This window comes from Zonotrichia albicollis, chromosome 5 (assembly GCF_047830755.1).
Source record: "Zonotrichia albicollis isolate bZonAlb1 chromosome 5, bZonAlb1.hap1, whole genome shotgun sequence".
Lineage (NCBI taxonomy): Eukaryota > Metazoa > Chordata > Aves > Passeriformes > Passerellidae > Zonotrichia > Zonotrichia albicollis.
The window spans coordinates 59,513,986-59,527,051 of record NC_133823.1 but is presented as its reverse complement, the minus strand read 5'-3'; the positions used below and the strand labels follow the sequence as shown (position 1 = coordinate 59,527,051).

The following is a 13,066-nucleotide window of genomic DNA, read 5'->3' as shown; positions in this document are numbered from 1 at the left end:
TCAATTTACCATCTTTACTACATACATCCCTAAACTGTTTTCTGTACAGCATGTGGATCTGTGTCTCTGCAGGTCTGAGTCCTTGTGTAATAAGTTTCCCTAATGCTGCCTAGGTTTTATGTGAAGATATTTATTGCATAGTTATGTAAGGAAGGCCACATCCTGTCTTACATCTCTATTATTCTAAATATAAGTAAATAAATGTTCTCATTAATGCCTCTTTTGCCTTGTATTATAAAAGAGGTGGAAAAATTGTTCCTAATCTTTCTACGGTATTCAATATTCTGTATATTTTATTGCGTCCCCACTTACTCATCTTCTTTCCAAGGAAAACACTCCTAATTTTCTTTCATGAGAGGTGTTCCAGATTCTCTATAATTGTTATTGTCCTTCTCTGAAGCCACATATGGAGGGTTAATATCTCTCTGAGATGTGGTGGAAAGCCCTGCACACCATGCTATACAAGAACTCCCACTATGGACTCACAAAAATATTATAATAATCTCTTATTAATCTTCACCCTACTTCATATGTGCCCCAAAATCGTGCTAACTGTCCTGATTGTAGCTGTGCACTGAACTGCTTATGATTATTTTTCTCCCTTTCTTCAAGCAATACTCTTGATTTAGAATTCTGTAAAGTGCACCACTAGGTTTAATTTTAACTTTAGTATGTATTTATTAACACTGAATTTCATTTGCTTTTTTGTTGCTCACTTAGCATCTCTAAGTTACTGAAATTTTCTACTGTCTTCTTTGGTCAAGAAAATTTTCTTCACGAGGGATTAAAGTGACATGTGGAACAACTAGATCTACTTGGATCAGTCAGACTGGTCAAGGGATGAACTTAGATGACAACTTTTGAATAAATCAATTCTCAGTAAGGAAAAAAGCAAAACAAAAACAACAAAAAAAACCAAACCAGCAGTTGCCAGGAAATGCACATAAATAGGAAATCCTTTCTGATTACAAACAAGTGGCATTTGAAAATACAAGAGAATCACTACACATAGTATTAACTAGGGCACGTACATGAGCCAACAAGAGATAACCCCATTAGCATTCAAAACTTGGTAGCATAATGGTCGCACAGAATATTATAAATGCATTACGGTGTCACCTTGTATTGTGGATAAGTGGGTTTCTTAATAGCTGAATCAGAGCAGCAATAAATTTGAGTCCAGCACTGAATAACATTTTTAGCTTTTTTTTTTCTAAACAAACAAAGATCTGTTAGCCATCCACTTCTTTTCTTATTCGCTTTCTTATAATTCTAAAATCTATAGAACCATGATACATCTTCTATCTGCTTTAGACTGCGAAAACCTTTCTGACTACATTGTCAGTGCTTCACATCCTAGTAACATGTAATCATGACTTTCAGAACAATTTCTCTAAACTACCAGCTTTCATATAGACAAAGAGCTCAAATCTCCCATAACAGTTTAAATTTGCAAGAAAATAAGTTTATGGGAAGATATACTTTGGATAGAATTTTTTTTTTTGTATTAATCTCATCGTATAAACTCTGATCCACATAGATCTGACTATACCCTGAAATATTTTTAACAAAAAAACACATCTTCACAATATTGGTCCTACACATTTGACCTTACACAGCTTGGGTTTTTTCACTTACTTACCCATATTGGTAGACTCTTCTTGCATTCTTTTCAGTGCACACCCAGAGGCACCAATGACTAAGAAGAAGAAAGAGCATAAATGTCACAAATTACCACATCCCACCTCTGGATATGACTACAGTTCTTTATAATAAATTCCTGTCTCTTTTTTAGGCTGCCCCCCTGTGATGGCATTTGCTTAGCCTAAACATTCCGGTCAATTAAAATAGAATGCTTTGTTTGGGTTGGATTTTTTTATTGGGGGAGTTTAATCTCAAAATTTCATTTTGTGTAAAGCTAAAATCACATTTTTCTTATTTTGGGAGAGGGAATAAAATATGTTTGCTTTGTTGAATCATGTTTGCTTTTATCTTTTCTGAAGCTATTTATCAAATGCATTAAGATAATAAATCAATATGTTTTGTGGGTTTAAAAGCCTTTCTCATGAAATGTTTTGGCTTGATCTAATTACAGCATCATTTAGTTTCTTCTAGAATCACAATGCTCTGACTAATTTCATTTAGTCTCAAACATAACTTTCCTTATTTTTCTCTCCATCATTCCCTCCTATAATTTTATGACTTGCTTTTCATGTATGCATGTGAAAATCACATTAGGCTGTTGGGCCCCCTCAGTCAAAAACTCCAGTGTTTTGTTTGCACATAGTTGGCAGAGATTTAAATATAGTAAGAAATCTTCATAAAACCTTTTTTAGAAACCGCTGAAAATAATCAATGATATCACTCACAGATCAGGACTGTATCCATGATTTCTGTACATCCCTAAAATACAGAAGGAAATCCAACTTGAATAAAATCAGTTTGGAAAATGAAGGGGAAATATTTGCATTATAAAGTAATCCTTGCAGCATCTACTTGAAAAGCTCTAAAACAAAACAAGTTATAACATTGACCTAAAAATCTCACCAAAAATACTTTCCATGTGAATTTTGTCTTTGGTGAAGTTCGTTTGGCGTTTTGAGGTTTATGGTATTAATACAAAAGAACTAGCATGGCTCCTAAAAATAAGAAAACTAGGAAAAAAATCCAAAAAAAATCCACAGAAAGTGATAGTGAGAAAGCAAACATTTGCTCCTGCTGAAAGATGAACCTTTTTTAATTAAGTCCACTTCATTCTTTTTCTTCTACTCTAAAATGCATTGTTATATGACATACTATATATTATTATCTAACTGCAAATACCTGTTGCAGTATTTTGTGTATGAAAGGCTTTATTGTAATGCCTTCCATTGTAAAACCACACAGAAACAAAACATTAACATTTCAAGATGAAAGTATTACACATTATGAACTGAACAAGCCTGTTGTTTACACCCCAGCAACTTGCACACCTATCCCAGTTAATGGCAACAGAATTATGCCAGGGATGATTTAGGAATTTAGGTCCAGTGTAAATCAATTTAGTGGCCTCAGTGAAACTGGATACTTACAAAGTTTCTCACTCACTTTGAGGGGGACAATATTTTTTTGAAGTTGATGGGAATGGGACGAGGAATGCAAGGGACAGGGACTGAACTTACAGAGAAAGGGGGAAGGAGATGTTTTTCTACTTAGGAGTCTGAGTTATTTACAAAACTAGTCTTCCCTATCTCCCTGTATGATTAATTTGGACATCCTAATACTCATCTAATCTTTACACATCGAAAAATTCAAAACAAATGAAAAGCAGTTGTTCAAATGTCATTTTGCATAGAGATGGAGGGATCATTCAGGAGCTCTGTGAAGGAAGGCCTGGCAGATCAATCAGTCTTTAACTCACAGTTTTCACTACTAGGTATTCCTGTGAAAGACAGAAGGAAAATCACTACTGACACTGGAGTAGGTTGTCACCTCTGTATGTGAAAACCTGTGATTTCTTCCTACTCAAAAAGCATGCTCAGGTCATTTCTGTATATTCATGCTGATATTTACAATGATGCTAAAAGATTCTAGGACAGCAATGCTGTCAGCAAGACAGTGCAGCATTTTCAAGTTCCTTGCCTGAGTGTGAGAAGAAGTATTTAGTTTTTCCAAAAAGCATAAATGAGAAGGAAAACCTGCAGCCTGAATGATTTTTCTAGTCAGAGATGATTAAAACACAGTATGAGCTCACAGCCATTAGCACTGGCAGAACAGGTGTTTGGGTTTGTTTAAAAACACAAAGCAATGGGAAGATACAATGGGGCTGCAAAAGATGACCACAGAATTAGGAAACAATAGCAGGAGCTTGGCCACAAGACATGGATTAAGTCCTACACCAAAAAGATGGAATGCTATTCCAAAAAGAAATCCTAAATTGTCACATACTAGGTCTCCATGCAACTGTTAAGAAAGCCTTTCCCAAGTAGCACATGCACTTTGCTATTGCTTGGTAATACCTCTCTAGTCTTTTACTCTGAATGAATGGGGTTTTTAATTTTACTGAGATCCTTCACATAGCTCTTGGCACACAGGGCTGAAGGCTTTCCTCACTCAAGTTTACAAATGTTTGCCTTCCTGTAATCCCTTCCACAGCAGAAATCACCCTGTTTCTCTGACCATTTTATTATTTTTTTCTATACAGTTTGAATGGCTCTTCAGCAGCCGCTGTATATTTTGATCAACTCTGCAACAGGTCCTTTAAAGAGTCACAGATTTTAACAGCTAATTTTAAGTGAGATCTAATCTATCACAGGTACCAAGAAGCCACAAACCACAGAGAAAACATCCATTTGTGGCATCTGGCTAAGACCTTTGTTGATAGCTGAAGTACATCACTATAATTTTCTCTAAAAAATCAGCTGATGGGTGCTTCAGAAGTTCTATAGATACATACCTGCAGGTACCCTCAGAGATACACCTGTTTTATTATGTGAATAAATACTGTTTATTACTTCAGAATATTTTTTCTTTCTTCCTACTCCCTGTCCTTCTCATATTTAAGTACTTATCATTGTTCTTTTTCTTCTTACCTCACTCCATTTTATTTTCATTTTTCTTTCCTTTTCCCTTTTACTAATAAGCACATGCTTTGTGCTAATTTTGCTTGCCCTTGGTGATTTTGCAATCTTACACTTTAGTATCTAGAATATCAGTGGAAGAAAAGATTGCAATTTTTTGATAAACAGATCAGTAAGAGATAAAAGAATTAATGATTAGCTAGGAAAAAACAGATTAAGTGGACATCCCAATAAAAGCATTATAATTTTCCAATTATCTTTTCTGTGCTAAAAAATACTGCCTGGAATGTGTAAGGAAGGTACTTCCTTTGTGTGTCTTTCAAAATTCATTTTGGATTCATCAGGGTGCCCTGCCTTTTCAGTTACACATATTTCATTTGGTATCAGTTCCCCAATTTACTGAAAACTGGGTAAGGGAAACTCTACACATAGATGATATGCTGTCAGCATATCACAGGGCATTGCAAATGGTACAGCAATGAGCACTGGAATTATAGAAAACACAACTATGTTTCCACACATGAGGAATCCATCAACCAAAGATAACTTCTACTTCTTACAAGACTGCAAACAATGTCCAGGGTTAACCTTTACTGGCTGCCAGATGCCCACTGATCCATTCCTCCTCCCTGGCAAAACAAGGAGGTGAAATAAGATGGAAGAGCTCATGGCTCAATAAGGACAGGAAACTGCTACATGCAAAACAAACTAGCTGGAGAAGATTGATTTAATTTGCTGTCAATTAAAAATATACTAGAATGGTGAGAAAAAGACCAAACTAAATATGCCTTGCCCTCACACCCCCTTCTTCCCAGGCTCACCTTCCTTCCTTCACTCCTCTCTCTTCAGCTTTCTCCCCACTCTATGAGGTACAGTGGGATAAGGAGTGGGGTTTGTGGTCAGTCCATAACAACATTCCATCCCCGCTTCTCCTTCCTCCCCACACTGTTCTCCAGCTGCAATATGGGATCCTTCCCACAGCATACAGCTCTTCCCAACCTGCCTCAGTGTGGACCCTTCCTATGGACTGAAGTCGCTCCTGAAGTGCTCCAACATGGATTTGTGCACACAGCACAGTCCTTCAGGAACAGAGTGCTCCGGTGTGGGTTCTCCATAGTCCACAGGTCCTTCCAGTAAACCTGCTCCATGTGGGCTCCACGGGGGCTGCAGCTTCCTTTATGACATAGGCACTTCCTCCAGCCTGGGATCCTCCATGGGCTGCAGTTTGCAGCACATCGGCTCCACCCATGTGTCCCACGGGCTGCAGGGGCTTAACCTGCATTACCATCTTCCACTTCTTGGGATGCAGGGGGATCTCTGCTCGGACACCTGTTAGCACCTACTCCCCTTCCTACACTGACCTTGGTGTCTGCAGGGTTGTTTCAACACTTTTTTCTCATGTCTCAGTCCTCTTTTTCACAGCTGCTGTGCAGCATTTTTTACTCTTTCAAAAGTACATTTACACAGAGACACCACAAGCGTGGCTGTTCTGATCAGCTTTGACCAGTGGTGGGTCCATTTCAGAGCAAAAACTGACTCTGAGCAACACAGGGACAGCCAGAGGCCGTTCTCACAGAAGACACTAAACAGCCCAAATCCTCATCCCACTGTGTACCAAGATGTGCTTTGCCCTGTTTATAACCTAGACTCTTTCTGAAAATCACTTGGAATGTCTAATTGTTTTCTCAACCGCTGCACCTACAGATGCATTTAGAAATGAAAAAACAGTAGCAAACAAAACTTGGACTTGGATCATTTTAGCAAGGCAAGGGAGCAAAATGCGTTTTGCAGAATAAACAGTGAGTGAAGTTTTTACTGTAGCTAAAAAACAGGTAAAGTAAATGTTAAAGAACTGACAGGTCCTGACAAGTATGAATCTTGCTAAGAGGGAATGAAAACTGGGATAGACAAGATTGTAAACTGTTCTCATTTGATATTGAGAATCTATCATCAACATAAAAGTAGTAAGTAGGCATTTTTCTTCAAGTATTATATGTACTAAAAATTATCCTTCATTTCAAAACTATCTGGTTATGGGAACTGATCAAAAAGTGAATTAATAGAAATACAGATAAAAATATGTTTGATGCCTATAATCAAGAAAACCAAGCAGAAATGTTCATCTAATTGTAATTCTCAGCTGTATCCCTGTGTCTGCTCAGAAAGTCATCCTCAGCAAACTAAGCTGAGTGTCACACATTTTCACATGAATATATAACAGTATTTCTATAGCCAAACCCAGATTTTAATATTGACTAAGAGTGAGAAGCTTGGGAGAAAAAATAAATAACAACAAAGCAACACAAGTGAATGAAGCATACAGGGAATAGTTTCCCACAGTGTGCAGCAGTTTTATACCTGCTTTCCTTTCAGCTGGATTTACAGTGAAAAAGGTTGAAGACAGCCTCCTTCTGTCTAGAAACCATTTTTCTCTTCTTTTAATTTCCCTAGCACTCTAAACAAGAACAGTGTCTCACCTTCAAATAATCACTCTGAGTCTAACCATCTCCAGCACAGCACAAGGATGTGTTTTGCCGTGGAAGTGGCAGCACAGGAACCAGTTTTCAAAGGTGATAAAATGAGGTGGGCAACAAAAGAATAAAGTCACAGTTTACAACAAAGACAGAACCCAGGTTACCTGACAAGGAAGAAAATGTAGCTCCTATGAAAATTCAATGGCGAGGTATTGAGACAAATACCACAGGGGACAAAGCAAGGCAAATTACATTGTGTGTATTTCAAAGGTTTTAATTTATGAAGCTCACAAAGTAGGCAAGAATACATTCCTTGTACTTGTCATGATGGAAGTTGGTCCTGAGGCAGGATTAACATTGCAAACTGATATCAAATACACACAAGAAATCATGAATATTTATGATAATGTATTTCATAAACACATAGAGCCAATAACTGCAATCCTGGATAACCTGGTGCTAAATCTAATCCTTACTTGGATGTTACAAAGAAACTGATGCAGCACTTCTATGTAAAATACCAAATGACATATTCAAATAAGCTGTAAGAGCTATTGTATCAGGTACAGAAAGTAAATTAAATAACTGTCACTCATTACAAAAGATTTGCTAATGTTTCAGCATCAGACTTCTGTGTCCTCTCAGAGAAAAACAGGAATTACCTTGAAGGGTGGAAGAAAGCACAGTCTAAAACTTTGAGCAATAAACAGAAAATAAAGCACCACACAGTCATGTCACCAAATAACCACCAAACAGGTAAATAAATCAATAAGAAATGCTGGGTAGAAAAGATAAAATAAAGATAGAACATCTGAACAAAGTAAAGCTTTAGAGGCTGTCAGGATTTGTGAAGGAAACATGTAAAAATGAAAAATTAGCTCTAAAGGAAGAGTTAAATTTAGAAAGGGAAGGATAGTAGGTGACCAGTAAGGAGGTAGGTGAAAACTCAGACATTTAGAAGAACCATGCCCAGAATGATGCATTCTGGAGAGGCTGCCACATACTCAAGACTTTGGGAAATATAACTGAGAAGGAGAAATAAGTAAACATGCAAAGCAGGCAGAGTTTTCCATGCCCCATTGGAACAAAACCAGCACCAAAGCAACCCAGAACCCTCACTCTGCCGGTGCTTCACTCCCTGCCCCAGCAGGGCAAGCCCAGAACAGAGGCAGCAGGAGAAAACAAAAAGTGTTCATTAAGCAGGGGGAAGAATCAACAGTAACCACAGTGCTAAAATTTTAACTCCCTAGAACAGAAGAAATGGACTGAAATGAACAAAAACATCTACTACAATATACAAGTGCTTATAATTCCAGGATTTCAGTTTCAAATTCTTCAATACTACAATGCTACTACAGTACCTACTTTCTCTGTCAGAACTTGGGGAGGCACCAAAGGCCTACATTGCAAAACTATCTATAGTTTTCTTAGCACAGCACAACATGTTGTGGCATCTCAGCTGTTCAAAGGAAGATGTTGATTTCTACAGCTCCACCCTATGTTTATTTTGTATTTTGTTCTGCATGAACACCATCCAAAAAAATATTTGCAGCAAAATTTCCCTGCCTTTTAGGTCATTAAACTTTTGAAGTGTTTAAATATATCAGGAAGGCATAAATCATCACCCCTTCAAATCACTGCATTTAAGCACTTTTAACATAAAGCATAAAGTATTGTTCAAATAATGGAAGCATGTTAGATGACTTTATCTGCAATTGTTGACCAACTGCACTGAGCCCACAGAGTGAATTTCCACCGAAAACAAAACACAACTTGCTTTCTCTGCCATAGTGATTAATGATTAATTTTTTATAGAATCTTAGGATGGTTTCCAAACAAACTTCCTAGACTAACCAGTACTTTGATTTTCTGAACCTCTTGACTATACCTCATGGCAGGATTTTTTTATATTGTTTCACACATTCAGTGTTTATCTTATATGTAGATATAGCCAAATGGTTTCCGCCTAAACAATAAATGAACATGACACAGTTATTTTGAATTAGTATATGCCACCAAAAAACAAGAAAAAGAAACTAAGCTAAAGCAACAAGCCAAAGTTTCAGTAAGTAACATGTAAGAATATGCACACTAACATACCTTTGATTAAGTAACTTCAGTACATTTAGCTGCAGTTCTCAACAGAGTCAAACAAAACCTTGAGGTTTTCAGCAATTTAATCTATTCCAAAGACTGCATAAGTGTAATGTGGCAGTTGCTATAGTAACCACATTTTTCCTTGGAACTCAGAGTAGATACAAGTGTAAGTGATTTCTCCATCTCACTGTGTAAGTTACTGCTGTACTATGATTCTAAGCAGCAGCTCTACCCTAGAAACTATCCCACTTGCTAGTTATTTAAAATACATTTAACATTTTCTAAAATATCCCTTTCTGACTGCTTAATTCTACCCTATACTGCTCTGACTTTGCACCCTTTCATAAATCCTCTAGATGACAATTCAGAAAAATGAAAAAAATTTGAAAAATTGGAAAAAATAGTAAATAGATCAATTTATAATTAATTAATTATATTTAAATTATAATTTCCATATATAATATATAGAAATCTGTCAACACTTATTCTTAAAATTTCTGCTTAGACCATTATTTGAAGTATATCTCAGTGGCAATGAATCCAAATGAACTGGAATTTTTGTTTAAAAAGTCATTACTTATTGATGGTTTCTGCGAAGCATTTTTCTTTTGTGCCACATTTTCACTTCATTCCTTCACAATCAAAACACTCCAGCCTTGAAACCAGGTTGGTATTTTACACACACACACACCTCTGTAAATGCATTACAGATTCTGCTGGTTTGACTCCTGGCTTCCTGGTGTAAAAGGTGGAAGCATCATTCTACTTGCATTTAACTGCCAAAGACTAAACCTGCTATATATGCTAGAGGTGAAAACATACAGTAGAACAGGAATGTTTTTGTTAGCCAATACGTCACCATAATAATGAGCAAAAATGTAGAGGACTGTGCACTAAAAACTGTGTTGTAATAAAAAGAACAATCTGAACACACATCAGGGATTTCAGGGGTGCTGAGCATCTGCAGTTCCAAGTGAAAAGAATGGGAATTGACATCAGTGGAATTATACCAGCTTCCAGCACCTGTGAATTTGGCCTCAAGGTGACCTAATATGCCCTTTCCATCTTTCATTTCTGTTTGATAGCAACAAACAAAATATTTTCTCCACTTTACAATGAAACTAACCAAATAAGCTATGTAGAGCAGACCATTCAATGCATTGAGGCAATCTCCTATGTAAGAATTTTCTTTTAAATATAATTATCTAGATTTTCAGCTATTCAAATTCTATTTAAAATTCCCATAAAATCCTCCCAGCAAACAAGAACATTTAAAACTCAGATAGTGAACAATCATTTCAGAGTCCACTGCTTGTATTTCATCTGTGGGCGAGTTAGTGAAGATCTTCAACTACAATTTTTGGTCCCTGTATTTCCAATTATAAATTAATAATATCTCTTCTGCAAAGGGTCTTTTCATTTTAAGTTTGTCAGATGTACTAGCTTGGAACACTAGACTTGCAGTAGCAGGTAAAGTAGCTAAAGCTAAAAATCTGAGTACCATTCTTACCAGGACTCAATGCAATTGTTTGATGCAGCTTGGGAGGGTTGGTCACAATTTCTCAATGTCCCAAGGAGTTTCATGAGCTTCATTTGGAAAAGCTGGCCATGACTTCAAAGATATTATATGTATGTTTCATGTCAGCTCTGATTGTTTTCTACAAAGCACTCCCTCTGACATAAGAAATGCCTTCCTTTATATAATAATAATAATACAACTGATAGTGTCATGGGCTGTCATGGAGTAGGAAAAATTATCTTCATGTTCTTCACATTCTCAGATTATCCTTATCCCTGGAAGATCTCTTACAGAAGAGAAATGGACATTTTACCACTGCTGTTTAAACCAAACCAGTCCCCAGAAAATAATTCAAGTAGGAAAAACAAAAATGCAATTATTGCCTTTAAAAGTCTCTCATTTTCAATTTTACCCATGGCAAAAATGATGGTGTTGGAAATGTTGAAAATAATGATCTATTTCACAGATTTATGACAAGGAATAATTAATTAATGTTTATACAGTATTTCAGAGGTAGCAAATAATGTTGGTAGGATATATGCATAAATACAGAGCCAGAACAAAGCCTCTTGAAGTTTCCTACTTCTGGAAAATGAGGGTGTACTGATCATGCACAGTGTGACAAAACACTGTTAGTCCACAATGAATGATGGATAAGATAGATGTCTTTTTCTGCTATGAAGACTGGTTGTGCATCCTTCCTAGCTACCAGTCTGAATTAAAATGCATTTTGTAATTTATTCATATGTGCAGTGAAAAGAGTAGTTATTTCTTATGTTTCTCAACTATGGCAAACCACCTGTCATCTTTTTTCTATTTGAGTTACTAGATAACAGCTTCTAACTGCACCAGACCTTTTGACAATTTCCTTTAAGCAAATTTGCTATTTCTTATCTAATCCAAATAGCAATAATTGTTCACCATACCTGTCCTATCATACTTAAAGTAGGGGGCCACTATTGTCAAACAGCATTTTGACTTCCATGTAGACAGAACTGTTTCTTGGTATGAAATTTCCATTCAGGAAGCTGCCTGTTTCCATTACTCACAGTTAAAGCTCAGGTGCCATGTTGCTAGTCAGTCTCTCATTTAGGGTTTTTCCCCTCTCTTCCTCTAGCTTCTTTCTCCTACTCCCAGTATACATGTATCTGTTGAAGATTAAAAACCAACAGTAAAAAAACGTTGTTTTGTTTCTTGTGAAGAACTTGGAGATCCTGACAGATGAGTTAAACTTGAGTTGTCAGAACATTTGTTTTCAGCTTGAACCCAGGTCAGTTTTTCCCTTAACTTGAAATAGTATTTCTATAACTCAGGCCATTGTGGTAAATCCTAAGGAAATCACCAAGCAAGTACAACCAACATCCTGACACAGCTTAAGTGCTTGTAAATGGATTTCTTCTGTGTCCTAAATTAAATTGAAGTGTAAAGATTTATAGCATTACCCTGTGACAACAGTCAGTAAATTAGATGTTCCATTACCCATTAAGCTCTAAAGATTTTATTTATATTGCTTTGTTTTTTAGAATTGTATGATGACCTCAAACAGTAAATAAGTATTATGTCACCATAATGGATTCCACATGTAAATTGCAATTCTATCTTTAATACAGCTTTATCCGGTGTGCCCAGTTTTAATCAAATAAATATTCTTACTAAAACAAGTAGGTTGTTCTTCCTGCTACACTTGAAGATGGATTAAAAATTCAGATACCTTGAATGTGAATCTCTTTGTCACATTATGCTAACATTTTCTGACATCTTCAGGGCCCATTGTTAAAGTTTTTAGGCTCCCACATGAATTTAGGGAATTTAGGCTTTATTACATTTCAAAATTTATCCAGGCATATAGATCAGATTCATATGGCTTCGGTAGAAAGATTTTTGGTTCTGTCTTTTTTTACAATTTATAGAAACACCAGTGCAATTTTTACATATTTAAAAGCAACTGTGATAGAGATTTAGAGCTCCAACTTGGAAATCAAGAAGTTGTCAAATGGATAATATTTTAGCAGAAAGAAAAAGAAGAAGAACAAAGGAAAAGGAAGGCAGGACTGATAAGTATATACATAATAACCACATTGGCACTGGCACTTCTCCGCACTGAGAGGATAGTTTCACCAAGCTATTTGTTGCGCTATTTGTCCTCTACTGCATTTTTCTCAGTTTGCAAACATAGGCAATGTAGAATTAGTAAAAATGGATTTGTTTCAGAGTCCAGTGCAAATCAAAGATTAAATGCCATTATGTTTTCTCACTCCTTTGTCAGAATGAATACAATGTGCTAGTAACTCAACACAGGAGCTGCTGTATTCTGCTGTACATGTTACAGGGAAGTCACAAAGTGTCACCGCCAGCCTGGAGTGTAACACTCAACATCCTTAGCTTACTTTTATAACCTTTTCAGCTTTTTATGAATG

The 13,066-nt window shown here is 36.4% G+C and overlaps 1 long non-coding RNA gene across 1 annotated transcript in view; it reads right to left on the bottom strand.

The window, feature by feature from the left end:
* The window catches only part of LOC106629306 (uncharacterized), a 280,698-nt gene that overhangs the window by 181,128 nt on the left and 86,504 nt on the right, over positions 1-13,066 (bottom strand). Inside the window, exons 6-8 of the long non-coding RNA XR_012580525.1 lie at positions 11,699-11,797; positions 2,370-2,403; positions 1,643-1,699 (exon numbers count right to left, since the gene is read on the bottom strand). This is a non-coding gene — a long non-coding RNA (uncharacterized LOC106629306). The remainder of the gene's footprint in view (positions 1-1,642; positions 1,700-2,369; positions 2,404-11,698; positions 11,798-13,066) is intronic.